Source organism: Lolium perenne, chromosome 2 (genome assembly GCF_019359855.2).
Source record: "Lolium perenne isolate Kyuss_39 chromosome 2, Kyuss_2.0, whole genome shotgun sequence".
Lineage (NCBI taxonomy): Eukaryota > Viridiplantae > Streptophyta > Magnoliopsida > Poales > Poaceae > Lolium > Lolium perenne.
The window spans coordinates 14,450,603-14,475,056 of NC_067245.2; positions in this window are offsets into that span (position 1 = coordinate 14,450,603).

Consider the following 24,454-nt stretch of genomic DNA (forward strand, 5'->3'; position numbering starts at 1 on the left):
TTGTTAACTCCGACATTGAGGGTTCGTGTAATCCTACGCAATGGTGTTCATCATCCAACAAGAGTGTAGAGTATGCATTCATCTATTCTGTTATGTGATCAATGTTGAGAGTGTCCACTAGTGAAAGTATGATCCCTAGGCCTTGTTCCTAAATACTGCTATCGCTGCTTGTTTACTGTTTTACTGCGTTACTATTGCTGCGTTACTACTGCTTGTTTACTGTCCTGGGCAAAGCACTTTTCTGGTGCCGTTGCTACTACTTATTCATACCACCTGTATTTCACTATCTCTTCGCCGAACTAGTGCACCTATTAGGTGTGTTGGGGACACAAAAGACTTCTTGCTTTGTGGTTGCAGGGTTGCATGAGAGGGATATCTTTGACCTCTTCCTCCCTGAGTTCGATAAACCTTGGGTGATCCACTTAAGGGAAAACTTGCTGCTGTTCTACAAACATCTGCTCTTGGAGGCCCAACACTATCTACAGGAAAAGGAGGGGGGGCGTAGACATCAAGCTATTTTCTGGCGCCGTTGCCGGGGAGGAAAGGTAAAAGGTACTCACACTCCGGATCTCGGCTACTAAGCTATTTTCCGGCGCATTGTAAGTACTCGAAGCTATTTCCTTTAGATCCTGCAATTGCATCTTTTTGTTTCTTGTTTACACTAGTTAGGCATAATGGACACCAATGAGCTTCTTATTCTATTTCCTGATTTAAGACATGGATGGTTTGATCCGAAAATTAAAAAACCCATGGAACATATTAGCATGAACACATTGAATACCATTGTTGCTAATGATATGGAAAATTCTAAGCTTGGGGAAGCTGGCTTTGATGAGCATGATATTTTTAGTCCCCCAAGCATTGAGGAGAAAATTTTCTTTGATGATACTTTGCCTCCAATTTATGATGATAGTAGTCTTTTGTTACCGCCTGTTATGGAGGATGAATTTGATTATGATTACAATATGCCTCCTATATTTGATGATGAGAATAATAATGATAGCTACTTTGTTGAATTTGCTCCCACTACAACTAATAAAATTGATTATGCTTATGTGGAGAGTAATAATTTTATGCATGAGACTCATGATAAGAATGCTTTATGTGATAGTTATATTGTTGAGTTTGCTCATGTTGCTACTGAAAGTTATTATGAGAGAGGAAAATATGGTTGTAGAAATTTTCATGTTACTAAAATACCTCTCTATGTGCTGAAATTTTTGAAGCTACACTTGTTTTATCTTCCTATGCTTGTTACTTTGCTCTTCATGAACTTGTTTATTTACAAGATTCCTATGCATAGGAAGCATGTTAGACTTAAATGTGTTTTGAATTTGCCTCTTGATGCTCTCTTTTGCTTCAAATATTATTTCTTGCGAGTGCATCATTAAAACTGCTGAGCCCATCTTAATGGCTATAAAGAAAGAACTTCTTGGGAGATAACCCATGTGTTATTTTGCTACAGTACTTTGTTTTATATTTGTGTCTTGGAAGTTGTTTACTACTGTAGCAATCTCTCCTTATCTTAGTTTTGTGTTTTGTTGTGCCAAGTGAAGCCTCTAATCGAAGGTTGATACTAGATTTGGATTCTGCGCAGAAACAGATTTCTATCTGTCACGAATCTGGGCTGTTTTCTCTGTAGGTAACTCAGAAAAATATGCCAATTTACGTGCGTGTTCCTCAGATATGTACGCAACTTTCATTAGTTTTGAGTTTTCTGATCTGAGCAACGGAAGTATTTATTAAAAATTCGTCTTTACGGACTGTTCTGTTTTGACAGATTCTGCCTTTTATTTCGCATTGCTTCTTTCGCTGTGTTGGGTGGATTTATTTGTTCCATTACCTTCCAGTAGCTTTGAGAAATGTCCAGAAGTGTTAAGAATGATTGTGTCACCTCTGAACATGTGAGTTTTTGATTATGTACTAACCCCTCTAATGAAGTTTATGAGAAGTTTGGTGTGAAGGAAGTTTTCAAGGGTCAAGAGAGGAGGATGATATACTATGATCAAGAAGAGTGAAAGCTCTAAGCTTGGGGATGCCCCGGTGGTTCACCACCCCTGCATATTCTAAGAAGACTCAAGCGTCTAAGCTTGGGGATGCCCAAGGCATCCCCTTCTTCATCGACAATATTATCAGGTTCCTCCCCTGAAACTATATTTTTATTCCGTCACATCTTATGTGCTTTGCTTGGAGCGTCGGTTTGTTTTTGTTTTTTGTTTTGTTTGAATAAATGGATCCTAGCATTCACTGTATGGGAGAGAGACACGCTCCGCTGTTGCATATGGACAAGTATGTCCTTAGGCTCTACTCATAGTATTCATGGCGAAGTTTCTTCTTCGTTAAATTGTTATATGGTTGGAATTGGAAAATGATACATGTAGTAATTGCTATAATGTCTTGGATAATGTGATACTTGGAAATTTTTGTGCTCATGTTTAAGCTCTTGCATCATATACTTTGCACCCATTAATGAAGAAATACATAGAGCATGCTAAAATTTGGTTTGCATATTTGGTCTCTCTAAGGTCTAGATAATTTCTAGTATTGAGTTTGAACAACAAGGAAGACGGTGTAGAGTCTTATAATGTTTACAATATGTCTTTTATGTGAGTTTTGCTGCACCGCTTCATCCTTGTGTTTGTTTCAAATAATCCTTGCTAGCCTAAACCTTGTATCGAGAGGGAATACTTCTCATGCATCCAAAATACTTGAGCCAACCACTATGCCATTTGTGTCCACCATACCTACCTACTACATGGTATTTCTCCGCCATTCCAATGTAAATTGCTTGAGTGCTACCTTTAAATTTCCATTCTCTACCTTTACAATATATAGCTCATGGGACAAATAGCTTAAAAACTATTGTGGTATTGAATATGTACTTATGCACTTTATCTCTTATTAAGTTGCTTGTTGTGCGATAACCATGTTCCTGGGGACGCCATCAACTACTCTTTGTTGAATTTCATGTGAGTTGCTATGCATGTTCGTCTTGTTTGAAGTAAGAGCGATCTACCACCTTATGATTAGAGCGTGCATATTGTTAGAGAAGAACATTGGGCCGCTAACTAAAGCCATGATCCATGGTGGAAGTTTCAGTTTTGGACATATATCCTCAATCTCAAATGAGAAAATTAATTGTTGTTACATGCTTATGCATAAAAGAGGAGTCCATTATCTGTTGTCTATGTTGTCCCGGTATGGATGTCTAAGTTGAGAATAATCAATAGCGAGAAATCCAATGCGAGCTTTCTCCTTAGACCTTTGTACAGGCGGCATAGAGGTACCCCTTTGTGACACTTGGTTAAAACATGTGCATTGCGATGATCCCGGTAGTCCAAGCTAATTAGGACAAGGTGCGGGCACTATTAGTATACTATGCATGAGGCTTGCAACTTGTAAGATATAATTTACATAACTCATATGCTTTATTACTACCGTTGACAAAATTGTTTCATGTTTTCAAAATAAAAGCTCTAGCACAAATATAGCAATCGATGCTTTCCTCTTTGAAGGACCATTCTTTTACTTTTATGTTGAGTCAGTTCACCTATCTCTTTCCACCTCAAGAAGCAAACACTTGTGTGAACTGTGCATTGATTCCTACATACTTGCATATTGCATTTGTTATATTACTCTATGTTGACAAATATCCATGAGATATACATGTTATAAGTTGAAAGCAACCGCTGAAACTCAATCTTCCTTTGTGTTGCTTCAATGCCTTTACTATGAATTATTGCTTTATGAGTTAACTCTTATGCAAGACTTATTGATGCTTGTCTTGAAGTACTATTCATGAAAAGTCTTTGCTATATGATTCATTTGTTTACTCATGTCATTTACATTGTTTTGATCGCTGCATTCATTACATATGCTTACAATAGTATGATCAAGGTTATGATGGCATGTCACTCCAGAAATTATCTTTGTTTATCGTTTACCTGCTCGGGACGAGTAGAAACTAAGCTTGGGGATGCTGATACGTCTCCGACGTATCGATAATTTCTTATGTTCCATGCCACATTATTGATGATATCTACATGTTTTATGCACACTTTATGTCATATTCGTGCATTTTCTGGAACTAACCTATTCACAAGATGCCGAAGTGCCAGTTCCTGTTTTCTGCTGTTTTTGGTTTCAGAAATCCTAGTAACGAAATATTCTCGGAATCGGACGAAATCAACGCCCAGGTTCCTATTTTGCCCGGAAGCATCCAGAACACACGAGAACCGCCAGAGAGGGGGCACTGGGCCCCCAGACCATAGGCCGGCGCGGCCCAGGCCCTGGCCGCGCCGCCCTATAGTGTCGTCGCCCCTTCGACCCTCTGACGCCGCCTCTTCGCCTATTTAAGCCTCCTCGACCTAAAACCTCGAGACGAAAAAAAGCCACGGTACGAGAAACCATCCAGAGCCGCCGCCATCGCGAAGCCAAGATCTGGGGGACAGGAGTCTCTGTTCCGGCACGCCGCCGGGACGGAGAAGTGCCCCCGGAAGGCTCCTCCATCGACACCACCGCCATCTCCATCACCGCTGCTGTCTCCCATGAGGAGGGAGTAGTTCTCCGTCGAGGCTCGGGGCTGTACCGGTAGCTATGTGGTTAATCTCTCTCCTATGTACTTCAATACAATGATCTCATGAGCTGCCTTACATGATTGAGATTCATATGAGTTTTGGATCACAATTCATCTATGTGCTACTCTAGTGATGTTATTAAAGTAGTCTATTCCTCCTCCATGATGTAATGTTGGCAGTGTGTGCATCATGAAGTACTTGGTTTATGCTATGATTGTGATCTCTTGTAGATTATGAAGTTAACTATTACTATGATGGTATTGATGCGATCTATTCCTCCTTTCATAGTGTGAAGGTTACGGTGTGCATGCTATGTTAGTACTTGGTTTGGCTGTGTTGATCTATCTTGCACTCTAAGGTTATTTAAATATGAACATTGAATATTGTGGAGCTTGTTAACTCCGGCATTGAGGGTTCGTGTAATCCTACGCAATGGTGTTCATCATCCAACAAGAGTGTAGAGTATACATTCATCTATTCTGTTATGTGATCAATGTTGAGAGTGTCCACTAGTGAAAGTATGATCCCTAGGCCTTGTTCCTAAATACTGCTATCGCTGCTTGTTTACTGTTTTACTGCGTTACTATTGCTGCGTTACTACTGCTTGTTTACTGTCCTGGGCAAAGCACTTTTCTAGTGTCGTTGCTACTACTTATTCATACCACCTGTATTTCACTATCTCTTCGCCGAACTAGTGCACCTATTAGGTGTGTTGGGGACACAAGAGACTTCTTGCTTTGTGGTTGCAGGGTTGCATGAGAGGGATATCTTTGACCTCTTCCTCCCTGAGTTCGATAAACCTTGGGTGATCCACTTAAGGGAAAACTTGCTGCTGTTCTACAAACCTCTGCTCTTGGAGGCCCAACACTGTCTACAGGAAAAGGAGGGGGGCGTAGACATCAGAGGTCGACAGCATCTTGCAGCGCGATGTTGGAGGAGGATTCTGTGTATGCTGTCACTCGAGGAGCTTCAAATCGGACATCGGCTGGTAGGACTGCTTCGGCTCCGTACACCAAGAAGAATGGAGTGTATTGAGTCGACCTGTTGGGGGTGGTACGCAAACTCCAAAGTACAGATGGTAACTCTTCGACCCAGGCTCCGGCTGCGCCTTTAAGGCATTTCTTTAGACCATCTCCTGTTAGACCATTGATCCTTTCCACCTGGCCGTTGGTCTGGGGGTGAGAGACTGATGCGAATTTCAATTTGATTCCTCCATCATCACAAAATTTCCTGAACTCCTCGGAATCAAAGTTGGAGCCGTTGTCTGTGACAATGCTGTGGTGCATACCGAATCGACAAGTTATTCCCTTGAAGAATTGAACCGCTGTTTCAGCTTTTTGGTTTCGCACTGGTACTGCCTCGATCCACTTAGTGAATTTGTCGACTGCAACCAATAAGTACGTGTGTCCTCCGGGTGACGATCTTGGCAGCGGTCCAACTTGATCGAGTCCCCATTGAGCGAACGGCCATGCCAAGGGTATTGTCATTAGGTCCGTTGCAGGAGCGTGTGGTTTCGATGAAAAACGTTGGCACGGATCGTACTTCATGACTAGATCCCTAGCATTCGACGCTGCCGTTGGCCAATAAAATCCTGCCCTAAAGGCTTTCGCCACAAGGGCTCTGCTCCCTGCATGATGCCCACAGGTTCCTTCATGTATCTCGCGCAACAGTGCTTTTCCATCGTCAATGGCGATACACCGTTGGAAGATCCCTGAGATGCTACGCTTGTAAAGCTCACCATTTATCACGGTGAAGGCCTTTGAACGTCTGACGATTCGCCTAGCTTCCACAGAGTCCTCTGGCAGCTCTTGTTTCATCAGATACGCTAGGAGTGGTTTGGTCCATAGTGGCTCGAGGAGGAGGACTTGTTCGGCAGGAAGGGCTGGAGATTCTTCAACCGAAGGAGTTTGTCGTGAGTTTGCCTCCAATTCATCAGCCTATGATTTTGGGGATGCTGACGTCTTTTCTTTTATTGATCGTTGAGTGATCACTTCGTAAAACACTCCGTCTGGGATGGGGGAGCATGTGGACCCGATGTTTGCCAAAGTGTCGTCTTCCTCATTACTGGCTCTGCCGATGTGTTTGAGCTCGCATCCTTCGAATTTAGCTTCCATATTCTGATACAGCTGTCGATAGGCAATCATGTTGTCGCTGACAGCATCGCACAGGTTCATCGACTGCTGGACCACCAAGTTTGAGTCTCCGTAGATTTCTAAGCGAGTAGCACCACACGCCTTTGCCATTTTCATTCCGTGTAACAGCGCTTCGTATTCTGCTTCGTTGTTTGTCGGCAGAGAGAAATTCATGCGTAGTATATACTTCATCTTATCTCCCTGCGGTGATATCAGCACCACTCCTGCTCCTGCACCTGTACTCCGTTTTGACCCATCAAAGTACATTATCCATGACCCCGACATGTCGGGTGTTGCTGGCGTCTGTGATTGGATCCAGTCTGCCACAAAATCTAGGAGGATTTGAGATTTTACCGCCGTTCGGTTAACGTAAGTTATGTCGTGTGGCGCTAGCTCGATGGCCCATTGAGACACTCGACCTGTAGCTTCTGGATTGGTCATTATGCTCTTCAGGGGTGCTTCGCTTACAACTTTGATCGGGTGCTCCGTGAAGTAGTGCCGCAACTTGCGAGCCGACCTCCATACTGCATATGCCAACTTCTGGTGATGGGGATACCTCTGCCTTGCAGGAGTAAGCACTTCACTAAGGTAGTAAACGGGCCTCTGCACACCATGAACTCTCCCTGCTTCCTCTTGTTCGATGACCAAAACGCTGCTGAAGACTTGAGCTGTAGCGGCTATGTACATGAGCAACGTCTCCTTTTCGCGCGGGGTCACGAGCACCGGGGAGGTCGATAGGATTTTCTTCAAGTTGTCGAAGGAGTCTTGTGCCTCCTTTGTCCACTCGAACTTTTCCGACTTTTTCATTAAGTTGTAGAAGGGCAAAGCTTTCTCCCCTAGCTTTGCAATGAACCTGTTGAGCGCTGCTAGCCGGCCTGCCAACTGCTGCACTTGGTGCAGATTCTTTGGAGGCTCCATATCGAGAATAGCTTTGATCTTCAAGGGATTGGCCTCGATTCCTCTGGCCGATATGAAGTACCCAAGTACTTGTCCTCCTGGCACTCCGAAGAAGCATTTCTTGGGATTCAACTTGATTTTGTATCTGTCCAGATTGTCGAAGGTTTCCCGCAAGTCATCAATGAGTGTGGCTGCGTGCTTCGTTTTCACCACGATGTCGTCGATGTAGACTTCAACGTTTCTTCCAATCTGCTCCGCGAGGCAGGCTTGCATGCAGCGCTGGTAGGTAGCTCCTGCATTTTTCAACCCGAAGGTCATGACGTTGTAACAGAAAACGCCGTGTGGAGTCATGAACGCGGTTAGCTCCTAGTCTTCCTTCTTCAGTTTGATCTGTTGTACCCGGAGTATGCATCGAGAAAAGAGAGACGGTCGCACCCGGCCGTGGAGTCGACTATTTGGTCTATTCGAGGCAGCGGGAAATGATCTTTCGGGCAGTGTTTGTTAAGGCTGGTGTAATCGATGCACATGCGGAGGGCGGTTGTGTCCTTCTTCGGCACCATGACCGGATTGGCCACCCACTCAGATTCCTTAAGCTCTCAAATAAATCCCTCCTTGCGGAGTCGATTAACTTATTCGCCGATTGCCCTTCTTTTAGGTTCGGAAAATCGTCGCATCGACTGTTGTACTGGTTTGGCCGTCGGGTCAACATTTAGGGCGTGCTCAGCGAGTTCCCTGGGGATACCTGGCATGTCGGATGGTTCCGATGCAAATATCTCCCAGCGCTCACGGAGGAACTCGATGAGCGCGCTTTCCTATGCGATAGTGAGGTCAGCCGAGGTACTGACTGTCTTCTTCGGGTCAGTAGGGTGCACTTGCAGCTTCTTGGTTTCCTTTGCAGTATCGAACTCATCGGATCTTACGTTTCGATTATCGGCTGGTGGTTGTGTGTGGTCTGTAACGGTATCGATCGCGTTGAGTTCTTCCCTGGCTCCAAACTTCGAGGCGATCTTCTGGAACTCCCTGTCGCAGTTGTCTGACCGAGCGAAGCTGCCGTGAACGGTTATTGGGGTCCCGTTGTTGCCTGGCATCTTTAGTTTCAGGTACGCATAATGAGGCACGGCCATGAATTTGGCAAACGCAGGCCTGCCGAGGATGGCGTGGTACTGGGATTCCCAGTCGACTACCTCGAACTCGACTTTTTCTTTCCTAAAATTACTGGGTGTGCCGAAGACTACGTCCAATGATGTTTTGCCTAGCGAGTAAGTGGGTCGAGTCGGTATAATGCCGTGGAACCCTGTGTCGGATTCTCTTAGCATGTCGACTGTTAAACCCATTGCTCTCATCGTGCTGGAGAATAGCAGGTTCAAGCCGCTTCCTCCGTCCATGAATACTTTGCCCATACTGTACCCCCCAATCTGCGCTTCAAGGACAAGGGCCGCGTGACCGGGCCTTGGGACAGCTTTCGGGTGATCCGCCCTGCTGAAGGTGATGCTTTGTTCTGACCAATCGATGAAATCCGGCGTATCAACCATGGCAACTTCCGCATATTTTACTTCTCGGGAAAACTTCTTGATTTCTCTTTTCGAAAAGCTGGTTTTATGGATCATGTTGATTTGTCCACGCAGCGCTGGGAATGCTTCGACTGGTACATATTCATCTTTTTCCATTGGCTCGTATGGTTCTGGTACATATGGTTCTGGCTGATGGTCATAGGACCTTGCCTTCTCCTCCATCATGTGAACTCTTGATGTAGCTTCAGCTCTAAGATCATCGCAGAACTGTCGAATCTCCAGGAAGTATCGGCAGTTCCTCAACAAATGACTGGACTTTTCCCGACCATCTTTTGGATCAAAGTAAGAGTGGAGGTAACATGGCGCCTCAAGTTGCTCTGTAGCCGAGAGGTGCGGAGAACGGGTGCGGCCCCTGATTGACGATGTGTCATAGCATCCTTGCACGAACTGTCGAGGGTGGACTGCTGTTCTGCCTTCCCCTTCATGGTGTAAGCTTCTTCGTCTCTTTCTTTGTCCAGCTGCGGTGTCGAGATTCCCTCGGTTGCTCTCTTGTATGCTTCTGGGCAAAATTTTTAGGGTTGTTGCTGAAGGGACACCCTCCGGAGGCATGGTCTTTGAGTCGGACACGCCGGCCCCAGGGAGGCGAAGGAAACCTCCGGAGTCGATGACGAAGTGGACGCCACCGAAAATAGCTTCCGTGTCGTGAGACGATGCCATAGAATTCGGGTGAAGTTCTTCGCGGCGCGGCACGAACTCGAAGGACCCGCAGCGGATCGGATCTCTTGACTTTGCCGGTGTCGGTGAGTCGAGTAAGAACGCCGCGGACGTGACTGGTACTGCCGATGACCTGCCTTGTGCCGACAGATTTCCCACAGACGGCGCCAATTGTCGAGGGTACTCCTCGCCAATGCCCTCCGATTGGGGCTTAGGGTTGATGGAATCCTGCAGGCTGACACGAGACATCGGTTCACAGACAAGCGAGGAGAGCAATTTACCCAGGTTCGGGGCCCTCGATGAGGTAAAACCCTTACGTCCTGCCTGTCTGTTCTTGATTATGATGATAATGGGTTACAATGGGGTGCCGAATAGTTCGGCTGAGATCTCGTCGAGATTGCTATTGCTAGAGTTACCTAGCTCTAAGCTTTTTCTGGCTAAGATTGCTAAGATTGATTGTGTCCCTCGGCAGCCCCTCTCCTAGCCTTTATATAGGAGGCCAGGTCTCAAGAGGTCTAACCGAGTATGACTAGGTTTACAGTAGTTTTAGATCTGATCTTTCCTTGTTTGTTCGCTTCCTTGTCTTGCCCGTCAAGGAACCTTCTGGTGCGCCGACTGATGACCCACAAGTATAGGGGATCGCAGCAGTCTTCGCGGGTAGTATAACCCAATTTATTGATTCGACACAAGGGGAGACAAAGAACACTTGGATGCCTTAACAGCGGAGTTGTCAATTCAGCTGCACCTGGAAACAGACTTGCTCGCAAGAGTTTATCAGTAGTAACAGTTTTATAGCAGTGGCAGTAGTGAAATAACAGCAACAGAGTAACAGAGACAGCAGTAGTGATTATAGTAAACAGCAGGATTAAAATACTGTAGGCACGGGGACGGATGACGGGCATTGCATGGATGAGAGAAACTCATGTAACAATCATAGCAGGGCATTTGCAGATAATAATAAAACGGTGTCCAAGTACAAAGCAATCAATAGGCATGTGTTCCAATTATAGTCGTACGTGCTCGCAATGAGAAACTTGCACAACATCTTTTGTCCTACCAGCCGGTGGCAGCCGGGCCTCAAGGGAAACTACTGGATATTAAGGTACTCCTTTTAATAGAGTACCGGAGCAAAGCATTAACACTCCGTGAACACATGTGATCCTCACATCACTACCATCCCCTCCGGTTGTCCCGATTCTTGTCACTTCGGGGCCATTGGTTCCGGACAGCGACATGTGTATACAACTTGCAGATAAGACCATAAACAATGAATATCATGATGAAATAATAACATGTTCAGATCTGAGATCATGGCACTCGGGCCCTAGTGACAAGCATTAAGCATAACAAGTTGCAACAATATCATCAAAGTACCGATTACGGACACTAGGCACTATGCCCTAACAATCTTATGCTATTACATGACCAATCTCATCCAATCCCTAGCATCCCCTTCGGCCTACAGTGGGGGAATTACTCACACATGGATGGGGGAAACATGGCTGGTTGATGGAGAGGCGTCGGTGGTGATGATGGCGATGATCTCCTCCAATTCCCCGTCCCGGCGGAGTGCTAGAACGGAGACTTCTGGCTCCCGCGACGGAGTTTCGCGATGTGGCGGCGTTCTGGAGGCTTTCTGGCGACTTCGACTTCCTCCCGTGTGTTTTTAGGTCGAAGGCAATATATAATCCGAAGGAGGGCGTCGGAGGCCGGCTGAGGGGCCACACCATAGGGCCGCGCGGGCCCCCCCAGGCCGCGCCGCCTTATGGTGTGGGGCCCTCGGGCCTCCACCTTACTTGTCCTTCTGGCTCCGTCAGTATTCTGGGAAAATAGGGCCTTCTGCATAAATTCCGAGGATTTTCCCGAAAGTTGGATTTCTGCACAAAAACGAGACACCAGAACAGTTCTGCTGAAAACAACGTTAATCCGTGTTAGTTGTATCCAAAATACACAAATTAGAGGCAAAACAATAGCAAAAGTGTTCGGGAAAGTAGATACGTTTTGGACGTATCAACTCCCCCCAAGCTTAGCTTATTGCTTGTCCTCAAGCAATTCAGTTAACAACTGAGCGATAAAAGAACTTTCACGAACACATTTGCTCATATGATGTATATATTCTCATGCTATGGCTAATACTTAAGCAGTTCATAATGAGATACATGCAAATAAGATCATCTAACAGCTATGTCAATCATGGAGAGGTACCAACAATTAATAATAAGCATCATGAATCATGTATATAAGCAGGATTGCAATGTTCATAAGAGAGTATGATAAAGTGGTATCTCGCTTGCCCGTATTTGATCGGCAAAACATAAATGCCCAGGCACCTCTGGAGTTCATAGAAAGACTAGAAGTAGTGATTGTCAAAGATAAAAGCATCAAAGTTATACCACAATCAATCGTATTTTGAGACAAGCATATTATACTAAGAATGACAGTTGTGCTCTCAAGATAGTGCTCAAAGAAAGAATGGAGACACAACATAAAAGTAAAAGATTGACCCTTCGCTGAGGGAAGCAGGGATTAACATGCGCTAGAGCTTTTCATTTTTAAAATCAGGAGTAAAATTATTTTGAGAGGTGTTTGTTATTGTCAACGAATGGTAATGGGTACACTAACTACCTCGCCAACTGGACTCCCAAGAGCGGCTCCCATGAATTATTGCATATTTATGTGGCACTCCTTCCAACCTTTCTTACACAAACCATGGCTAACCGAATCCTCGGGTGCAGTGCCTTTTTATTTTAGTTTTATTATGATGATGACACTCCCCCCAACCTTTGCTTACACAAGCCATGGCTAACCGAATCCTTCGGGTGCCGTCCATCAATCACAAACCATGGAGGAGTGTCTATTTAAGTTAATTAATTCGGGACTGGGAATCCCATTGCCAGCTCTTTTTGCAAAATTATTGGATAAGCGGATGTGCCACTAGTCCATATGAGAGTCCGTCAAAAGTAAATGACAAGGTTGAAAGCTAAACACCACATACTTCCTCATGAGCTATGAAACATAAACACAAATTGAGAAGCATTTTGAAAGTTTTAAAGGTAGCGCATGAGAATTTACTTGGAATGGTTTGAAATGCCATGCATAGGTATTTATGGTGGACACTTTGGAATAACTTGGTTTTCAGGTATTTGGAAGCACGAGCAGCGTTCCCGCTCAGTACAAGTGAAGGCTAGCAATAGACTAGGGAGCGACAAATCAAGAGAGCAATAACTGTCATAATCATGCTTGCGGCAAAATAAATTAACGGAGGCATAAAAGTGATACAAGAACTCTGAAGCAATATAAATCATCGAGGCTTAATTGACTTTTGTTCAGTCATATGCATGCGTGAGCATGTGCCAAGTCGATATAAATGAATTATTCAGAGGAGGATACCACAATGCCATACCTACTTATGAATAAAACAATGCAAGCAAACATCCATGACATGCTACTCATATTAATAGATTGAAGCTAAATATGAGAGATCATGAACTACTAGACTTTCTCAAATAACATATACCTCACATGAACCAACTAAGCATGCTCACATGGATGAGTATATGTACAAAAATGAAAACAAATAGAGTTCATACCAGCCTCTCACCACAATCCAATTGTCGTAGATCGTCATTATTGCCTTTCACTTGTGTAGCTTGGATAATATGAAATGAAAACCACGCTCCAGCCACCGAAGACCATTGAACTCAAGATGAACTTTAAAAAACAAAGAAGAACAGGAAATATTTTTGGTGTTTTCGAATTAGAAACAAGAACAAAGAGAAACAAGCAAACTAAGCAAAATCTTTTTGGGTTTTCTTATAGCAAACTAGCAATAGCAAATAAAGCGAAACAAATGCAAAAAACCAAAACAAACAAATGATGAAGAGAAACACCAGAAATATTTTTGGTCTTTTTTTGCTTTGGGAAAGAAACAAAGCAAAAACAAGAAATAGCAAACTAGAAGACTCACATAAACACAAAGCAGCAGAAATTCGTCAAACTTGACAGCAGTATAGTACCCGATTTTTAATAAATTCTTCCACTGCTCAAATCGAAAAGTGTTCAACTAATGAAAGTTAGATAACAACCTGGGGAACATGCACAAAAATTGGCTTCGCAAAATACTGTTCTGGCTATTTTTGAGAATTTTTACGGTAACAGTCCAGAATCTGTTTTCAGGCAGCATTTCCCCAAATATCATCTTCCTCTCATTAGAAAACCACTCAAACAAACAAAACAAGTATATACAAGTATCCAGCAACCATAATATGCAAAGAATGAGTGATGCCGGTATACCTCTCCCCAAGCTTAGGCTTTTGGCCTAAGTGGAGTTCAACCCCAACGAGGGTCATTGTACCTCGCCGGTGGATAATTCATGGCGTAGCCATAATAAAGTTCCTGTGCAGAAGAAAAACGTGGAGGCTCCACATGCCCAACATGTTGATGCGAGGAACTTGCTGCATTGGACGATGAGTCGAGGTGTTCCTCGGCCTCCTCCGTGTTGTCTCTTGCATGATGGCCTCCTCCCTCTACGTGTGCATTCAGTGCACCTTCTGTGACCGACCAATCTTCCCTGGAATCAAGGTTAAACAGAACAGGCGCAGGCAATCTTACTAGTTTCTCAGTTTTCTTAGTTATTCTCCAGACTTTCTTATAAAATGTCATCTTGTAAAACAGGTTACCCAAGTTGGAGGAGTCAGAAACAAATTCATGTCTAATCATAGAGACTATGTCAAGTTTTTCTATGGAAAGTGGAATGTCAAGATGATGAGGTTCTACATTATGCAAAGCTAGTAAACGAGAGGCGATGAAACCTCCACAAATTCCACCTTTCTCACGGTTAGTAGCAAGTCTATAAGCTATCAATGCTCACAAATTATAAGTCCTACTACCTTGCAGTGCCGCAGCTAGAAAAGCTAAATCCGGGATAGATAGTTTACCACCAATCCTTCTAGCAAGAACGCATTTAGTAATGAAATAGGCAAAGTAGCGGATAGCCGGGAGCTGAATGCTAGTGATTTTAACACTATCCTCTGAGAAACTCCTTCCATAGCAAATCATCTTGAAGAGGCTTAAGAGTTCTTGCGGCGATCCCCTTATCTTCTCGCATGACCCCCATTGCGGTACTCTAATTGCTGCACAAAAATCACTGAATGGCAAGTTGACAGTTTTATTATAAATCTTATATTGAACCATGGGGTTAGATCGCGACCAATTGAACTTAAAGTCTTGCACAACAGACATAGTTAATTTCGCATATTGGCTTGGCTCTCCTTCAACAAAATCACTCAGCCCTGCACGAGAAATTAGACTCTGAACATCTTCCAATATTCCCGCGCTTCTCATGAAATCCGCGCACGGGTAGTAAGAGGGGTATACTCCCTCTTCACGGTTCACTCTCATGACTTGTTGGACCTCCAATTCTTGTTGGTTAAGTTGATATCTATTCCACTCCATTTTCTGAAATTTTCAACAAACAATATAAAATTTGATTTGGTGACATATAATCAAGGGGAACTACTATAGGAACTTGCTAGAGTACTAATCATGCATCAAAACTAGTTTATACAACTTAGAACAAGCATGCAAGCTCACTAAACATGTTACCTACAGCAGCAAAATATTCAAGATATACTCAACCAAACAAAATTCTACTTGGATAGGCGGAGGAGTCACATACCGGAGAGCAAATGTGCCAAATTTCAGACAGAAATCTGGGCTGAGCAAAGAGATCGAAAAATCCTGAGCTCTTGAGCAAAAACGCGAGTGAGAGAAAGCTGGTTCGAGTTTTTTCGGGAGAGAGAAGATTCTGGGAGAAAGAGATGAAGTAGTGGGGCAAGGAGGGGCCCACACCACAGGGTGGCGCGCCCCCCTCCTTGGCCGCGCCAGCAGGTGGTGTGGCATCCTGGGGTGCCCCACAGGTCATCCTCTGGTTCTCCCAGGTGCCTCTTCGAAAAATAGGACCAACGGTATAATTTTTGTGAATTTTTGAAAACTTTGAAAAATGCACATTTCTGGGTATTAAGTTTATTATTACTGGCCAGGAAATTTTTTGAAAACTCTAATTAACTAAGGAACTTTGCAAATCAAAAGTGCTACAGCAAGTAAGACAAGTGGAGGAAAAAAAAAAGAGAGATGTTGTTTACCTCCTCTATGCATATAAAAAGTATTCGTTAACAAGGTTGATCAAGTCTTGCCACCGAATAATTTTTACATAACATAAGAAGAAATAAACCTCAAATCAATCATGTTACCTTGAATTGTATTGATATGGATCCAATCATAAGATTTTGATAACCTTCTTTAGGTTCATATATATGACAATCGATAGTTCCAACTTTGATAGTTCTCACATTAGAAATAGTATTGACTCCACATACTTTATCAATCTTCTTTGGGAAATAGACAGTATGCTCCTTATCATCAACATTGAAAGTAACCTTTCCTTTATTGCAATCAATAACAGCCCCTGCGGTGTTAAGAAAAGGTCTCCCAAGAATAATAGACATATTATCATCTTCAGGCATTTCCAACACAACAAAATCAGTTAATATCAAGCAGTTAGTAGTAACTTGAACAGGAACATCCTCACATATACCAACAGGAATAGCAGTAGATTTATCAGCCATTTCCAAAGATATATCAGTAGGTATCAACTTATCTAGATAAAGTCTCTTATAAAGAGAAAAAGGCATAACACTAACACCGGCTCCCAAGTCACATAGAGCAGTTTTAACATAATTATTCTTGATAGAACAAGGAATAGTAGGTATACCTGGGTCGCCCAACTTCTTCGGAACTTTGCCATTGAAAGAGTAATTAGCAAGCATAGTGGAAATTTCCTCATTGGGGATTTTCCTTTTGTTAGTAACAATATCTTTCATATACTTTGAATAAGGAGGCAATTTAATAGCATCAGTCAAAGGGATTTGCAAGAATAAAGGTTTCATCCAATCGCAAAATTTATTATAGTGTTCTTCTTCCTTTGATTTTAATTTCTTAGCAGGAAAAGACATTTGCTTTTGCACCCAAGGTTCTCTTTCATTACCATGTTTCTTAGCAATAAAATCTTCTTTAGTATACTTTTTATTTTTAGCATGCTTTTCAGGTTCATCTTCTACCTCTTCTTTATCAGAAGCATCATTCTTATCATTATCATTATCATTATCATGTTCATTACCACTTTCAGTTTCAGCATCGGAAATAGAAATACTATTAGGATCATTAACAGGTTCAGAGGATTCTACAACATTTTTATATTTCTTCTTCTTTTTCTTCTTAGAATGAGCACTAGGTTCAATGCGTTGAGAATCTTGTTCAATTCTTTTGGGATGCCCTTCATGATATAGAGGATCCTGGGTATAGACACCACCTCTAGTTGTTACTTCATAAGCATGTTTCTCTTTAGAATTATTATTTAGCAAATCATTTTGCACTTTAGTGAGTTGATCAATTTGAGTTTGAATCATTTGAAAATGTTTAACAAGCACCTTAACATCATTGGAGGTTCTCTCCACAATATCATGCAAATTTCTAATAGCTTGGGAATTTTCCATTAGATGATTCTCTACTCTCATATTAAAATTTTCTTGCTTAACAATATAATTATCAAACTCATCTAAGCATTGCGCAGGAGGTTTTGAATACGGAATATCTTCCCTAGTAAAGCGTTGAAGGGAGTTTACCTCGATCATGGGTGAAGGGGGAATTATCTCACATATATCTTCTATAGGAGGTAGATTCTTCACATCTTCGGATTTAATACCTTTCTCCTTGAGAGACTTCTTAGCTTCCCGCATATCTTCATCATTCAATTCAATTAAACCCCTCTTCTTCAATATTGGCGTTGGAGTTGGTTCAGGTGTTTCCCAATCATCATGATTCCGGCTTATTCTAGCCAATAAATCTTCAGCTTCTTCTGGAGTCCTTTTCCTAAAAACACAACCAGCACAACTATCCAAATATGCTCTAGATTCAATGGTTAGTCCACTATAAAATATATCAAGTAGATCATTCTTTTCCAAATCATGTCCAGGTCTAGCTCTGATAAGAGAACAAAATCTTGCCCATGCCGCAGGCAATTTCTCTTCATCTCCTTGATCAAATCTGTAAATTCTCTGTAAAGCGGCATGTTGAGCACTAGCAGGAAAGTATTTTCGAAAGAAAACATCACGCAAATCAGATGGACTTTTAATAGAACCAGGAGGCAAATTATTATACCAAGTTTTGGCATCATCCTTTAATGAGAAAGGAAAAATTTTAGCGACAAAGTAAGTACGCATCTTGATATCATCAGAAAACAAGCTACTCATAGAAGAAAGTTCAATCATGTGTTCTACAGCACTTTCTTTTTCAGTACCACAAAAGGGTGTTTTCTCTACAATAGCTATATGAGATAGATCAAGAGAAAAATCATAATCTTTATCCTTAATGCATATAGGAGATGTGGCAAATTCAGGATCAGGAGATAGCTTATGTCTAACAGTATATTGTGCGAGAAACTTTTTAATGTTTCTTGCATCAGTAATAGAATTGCATTTATCAATAAAATCACCATTAAGCTCCACATAATCTTCATCAGGATCATCACTAGAATAATCAAGTTCAGGTGAATTAACAGGTGTAGTGGCATTTTCATTAGGAGTTTCAGCATTTTCAATTTGTCTAGACCTAGCAATTGTAGCATCTAGAAAGGATCCCAATGAACCACTATCATCAAGCACAGCAGAAACATTATCAATATTATGAGAATTTTCAGATTCAGCAGACGTACCACCAAGCGAAGCTTGCGGCGGTGAAACAAGTTGACTTATCACAGATGGTGAATCAAGAGTAGCAGAGGTACTCAGAGTTGTACCTTTTCTTGTAGTGAATGGTAATATGGCGACTTTAGAATCGCGAGCTTTACCCATGATGGAGAATTTGCAGCGAACAATATCAATCCAAGTGAACTTCCAAATAAAGCTATGCTCCCCGGCAACGGCGCCAGAAAACAGTCTTGATGACCCACAAGTATAGGGGATCGCAACAGTCTTCGTGGGTAGTATAACCCAATTTATTGATTCGACACAAGGGGAGACAAAGAACACTTGGAAGCCTTAACAGCGGAGTTGTCAATTCAGCTGCACCTGGAAACAGACTTGCTCGCAAGAGTTTATCAGTAGTAACAGTTTTATAGCAGTGGCAGTAGTGAAATAACAGCAGCAGAGTAACAGAGACAGCAGTAGTGATTATAGTAAACAGCAGGATTAAAATACTGTAGGCACGGGGACGGATGACGGGCATTGCATGGATGAGAGAAACTCATGTAACAATCATAGCAGGGCATTTGCAGATAATAATAAAACGGTGTCCAAGTACAAAGCAATCAATAGGCATGTGTTCCAATTATAGTCGTACGTGCTCGCAATGAGAAACTTGCACAACATCTTTTGTCCTACCAGCCGGTGGCAGCCGGGCCTCAAGGGAAACTACTGGATATTAAGGTACTCCTTTTAATAGAGTACCGGAGCAAAGCATTAACACTCCGTGAACACATGTGATCCTCACATCACTACCATCCCCTCCGGTTGTCCCGATTCTTGTCACTTCGGGGCCATTGGTTCCGGACAGCGACATGTGTATACAACTGATACGTCTCCGACGTATCGATAATTTCTTATGTTCCATGCCACATTATTGATGTTATCTACATGTTTTATGCACACTTTATGTCATATTCGTGCATTTTCTGGAACTAACCTATTAACAAGATGCCGAAGTGCCAGTTGCTGTTTTCTGCTGTTTTTGGTTTCAGAAATCCTAGTAAGGAAATATTCTCGGAATTGGACGAAATCAAAGCCCAGGGGCCTATTTTCTCACGAAGCTTCCAGAAGTCCGAAGGAGAGACGAAGAGGGGCCACGGAGGGGCCACACCATAGGGCGGCGCGGCCCCCCCTTGGCCGCGCGGCCCTGTGGTGTGGGGCCCCCGTGCCGCCTCTTGACCTGCCCTTCCGCCTATAAAAAGTCTCCGTGACGAAACCCCAGTACCGAGAGCCACGATACGGAAAACCTTCCAGAGACGCCGCCGCCGATCCCATCTCGGGGGATCCAGGAGATCGCCTCCGGCGCCCTGCCGGAGAGGGGAATCATCTCCCGGAGGACTCTACGCCGCCATGGTCGCCTCCGGTGTGATGTGTGAGTAGTCTACCCCTGGACTATGGGTCCATAGCAGTAGCTAGATGGTTGTCTTCTCCCCATTGTGCTATCATTGTCGGATCTTGTGAGCTGCCTAACATGATCAAGATCATCTATCCGTAATTCTATATGTTGCGTTTGTTGGGATCCGATGAATAGAGAATACTTGTTATGTTGATTATCAAAGTTATATCTATGTGTTGTTTATGATCTTGCATGCTCTCCGTTATTAGTAGATGCTCTGGCCAAGTTGATGCTAGTAACTCCAAGAGGGAGTATTTATGCTCGATAGTGGGTTCATGTCTCCGTGAATCTGGAGGAGTGACAAGAACCACTAAGATTACGGATGTGCTGTTGCCACTAGGGATAAAACATTAGTGCTATGTTCAAGGATGTAGTCACTAGTTACATTACGCGCAATACTTAATGCAATTGTCTGTTGTTAGCAACTTAATACTGGAGGGGGTTCGGATGATAACCTGAAGGTGGACTTTTTAGGCATAGATGCAGTTGGATGACGGTCTATGTACTTTGTCGTAATGCCCAATTAAATCTCACTATACTCATCATGATATGTATGTGCATGGTCATGCTCTCTTTATTTGTCAATTGCCCAACTGTAATTTGTTCACCCAACATGCTGTTCGTCTTATGGGAGAGACACCTCTAGTGAACTGTGGACCCCGGTCCAATTCTCTTTACTGAAATACAATCTACTGCAATACTTGTTCTACTGTTTTCTGCAAACAATCATCTTCCACACAATACGGTTAACTCTTTGTTACAGCAAGCCGGTGAGATTGACAACCTCACTGTTTCGTTGGGGCAAAGTACTTTGGTTGTGTTGTGCAGGTTCCACGTTGGCGCCGGAATCACTGGTGTTGCGCCGCACTACATCTCGCCGCCATCAACCTTCAACGTGCTTCTTGACTCCTACTGGTCCGATTAAACCTTGGTTTCTTACTGAGGGAAACTTGCCGCTGTGCGCATCACACCTTCCTCTTGGGGTTCCCAACGGACGTGCCAACCACACGCATCAAGCAAATTTCTGGCGCCGTTGCCGGGGAGATCAAGACACGCTGCAAGGGGAGTCTCCACTTCTCAATCTCTTTACTTTGTTTTTGTCTTGCTTAGTTTTATTTACTACTTTGTTTGCTGCACTAAATCAAAATACAAAAAAATTAGTTGCTAGTTTTACTTTATTTGCCATCTTGTTTGCTATATCGAAAACACAAAAAAATTAGTTTACTTGCATCTACTTTATCTAGTTTGCTTTATTTACTACTACTAAAATAAGTAATCCTGAAGTTGAAGTTCGCACGTTTAAGCAACGAGGGGGAGAATGTTTGAGAGATGCTTGGTATAGAATTAGCAATGCTCATAATAGATGCACTAAGAAGCACTCCACCATTATTTTACTCAGGAATTTTTATGTTGGTATCTCTAGCTGGAATAGATATGTTCTTGATAGTCTCGCAAAAGGTGACTTCCTAAGTACTCCTGCATTAGAAGCTAGTTGCATTATTGAGAGCTTATTTGGAATACCCCCTGTTGATAAAGTTAAAACTGAAATCTCTCTTGAAGATGTTATGAAAAAATTGGAAACCATAGAGAAAAATTTTCCAAGTATTGAAGCTAAATTGGAAATATTACTTGATAAAACTGATGAACTTGATAAATCCTTAGGAGGAATTGATGAAAGAATTAGTGTCCTAGGAACTAATGCTGTCCATGATGATCAAATCAATAGGATTGACGAACTTGAAAAAGCTATGGGAACCTTGGGTTCAACATTTTCTTCTCTTAAATATAAGGAGAAAGCTTATGTGGGTAAGGAGCAAAAGTTTATGTATGTCTCTAAAGTGCCTAAACCAAAGAAGTATTATTATAGGCCTAAAATTGACAAAGCCCTTAGTACCACTATGGATGGGGGAGCTCATGATAACAATGCACCGTCTCTTGATAATACTTGATACACACTTTCTGCGCCTAGCTGAAAGGCGTTAAAGAAAAGCGCTTATGGGAGACAACCCATATTTTTACCTACAGTACTTTGTTTTTATTTTGTGTCTTGGAAGTTGTTTACTACTGTAGCAACCTCTCCTTATCTTAGTTTTGTGTTTTGTTGTGCCAAGTTAAGCCGTTGATAGAAAAGTAAGTACTAGATTTGGATTACTGCACAGTTCCAGATTTCTTTGCTGTCACGAATCTGAGTCCACCTCCCTGTAGGTAGCTCAGAAAATTAAGCCAATTTACGTGCATGATCCTCAGATATGTACGCAACTTTCATTAAATTTGAGCATTTTCATTTGAGCAAGTCTGGTGCCATTTTAAAATTCGTCAATACGAACTGTTCTGTTTTGACAGATTCTGCCTTTTATTTCGCATTGCCTCTTTCGCTATGTTGGATGAATTTCTTTGATCCATTAATGTCCAGTAGCATTATGCAATGTCCAGAAGTGTTAAGAATGATTGTGTCACCTCTGAATATGTCAATTTATATTGTGCACTAACCCTCTAATGAGTTGTTTCGAGTTTGGTGTGGAGGAAGTTTTCAAGGATCAAGAGAGGAGTATGATGCAACATGATCAAGGAGAGTGAAAGCTCTAAGCTTGGGGATGCACCCGGTGGTTCACCCCTGCATATTCTAAGAAGACTCAAGCGTCTAAGCTTGGGGATGCCCAAGGCATCCCCTTCTTCATCGACAACATTATCAGGTTCCTCCCCTGAAACTATATTTTTATTCCATCACATCTTATGTGCTTTTTCTTGGAGCGTCGGTTTGTTTTTGTTTTTGTTTTGTTTGAATAAAATGGATCCTAGCATTCACTTTATGGGAGAGAGACACGCTCCGCTGTAGCATATGGACAAGTATGTCCTTGGTTTCTACTCATAGTATTCATGGCGAAGTTTCTCCTTCGTTAAATTGTTATATGGTTGGAATTGGAAAATGATACATGTAGTAATTGCTATTAATGTCTTGGGTAATGTGATACTTGGCAATTGTTGTGCTCATGATTAAGCTCTTGCATCATATGCTTTGCACCCATTAATGAAGAAATACATAGAGCATGCTAAAATTTGGTTTGCATATTTGGTTTCTCTAAGGTCTAGATAATTTCTAGTTTTGAGTTTGAACAACAAGGAAGACGGTGTAGAGTCTTATAATGTTTTCAATATGTCTTTTATGTGAGTTTTGCTGCACCGGTTCATCCTTGTGTTTGTTTCAAATAAGCCTTGCTAGCCTAAACCTTGTATCGAGAGGGAATACTTCTCATGCATCCAAAATACTTGAGCCAACCACTATGCCATTTGTGTCCACCATACCTACCTACTACATGGTATTTTCCGCCATTCCAAAGTATATTGCTTGAGTGCTACCTTTAAAATTCCATCATTCACCTTTGCAATATATAGCTCATGGGACAAATAGCTTAAAAACTATTGTGGTATTGAATATGTAATTATGCACTTTATCTCTTATTAAGTTGCTTGTTGTGCGATAACCATGTTCACTGGGGACGCCATCAACTATTCATTGTTGAATTTCATGTGAGTTGCTATGCATGTCCGTCTTGTCTGAAGTAAGAGAGATCTACCACCATATGGTTAAGCATGCATATGTTAGAGAAGAACATTGGGCCGCTAACTAAAGCCATGCTCCATGGTGGAAGTTTCAGTTTTGGACAACAATCCTCAAATCTCAAATGAGAAAATTATTAATTGTTGGTATATGCTTATGCATAAAAGAGGAGTCCATTATCTGTTGTCTATGTTGTCCCGGTATGGATGTCTAAGTTGAAGAATAATCAATAGCGAGAAATCCAATGCGAGCTTTCTCCTTAGACCTTTGTACAGGCGGCATAGAGGTACCCCTTTGTGACACTTGGTAAAAACAATGCATTGTGATGATCCGGTAGTCCAAGCTAATTAGGACAAGGTGCGGGCACTATTAGTACACTATGCATGAGGCTTGCAACTTATAAGATATAATTTACATGATGCATATGCTTTATTACTACCGTTGACAAAATTGTTTCATGTTTTCAAAATCAAAGCTCTAGCACAAATATAGCAATCGATGCTTTTCCTCTATGGAGGACTATTCTTTTACTTTCAATGTTGAGTCAGTTCACCTATTTCTCTCCACCTCAAGAAGCAAACACTTGTGTGAACTGTGCATTGATTCCTACATATTTGCTTATTGCACTTATTATATTACTCTATGTTGACAATATCCATGAGATATACATGTTACAAGTTGAAAGCAACCGCTGAAACTTAATCTTCTTTTGTGTTGCTTCAATGCCTTTACTTTGAATTATTGCTTTATGAGTTAACTCTTATGCAAGACTTATTGATGCTTGTCTTGAAGTGCTATTCATGAAAAGTCTTTGCTATATGATTCACTTGTTTACTCATGTCATATACATTGTTTCGATCGCTGCAT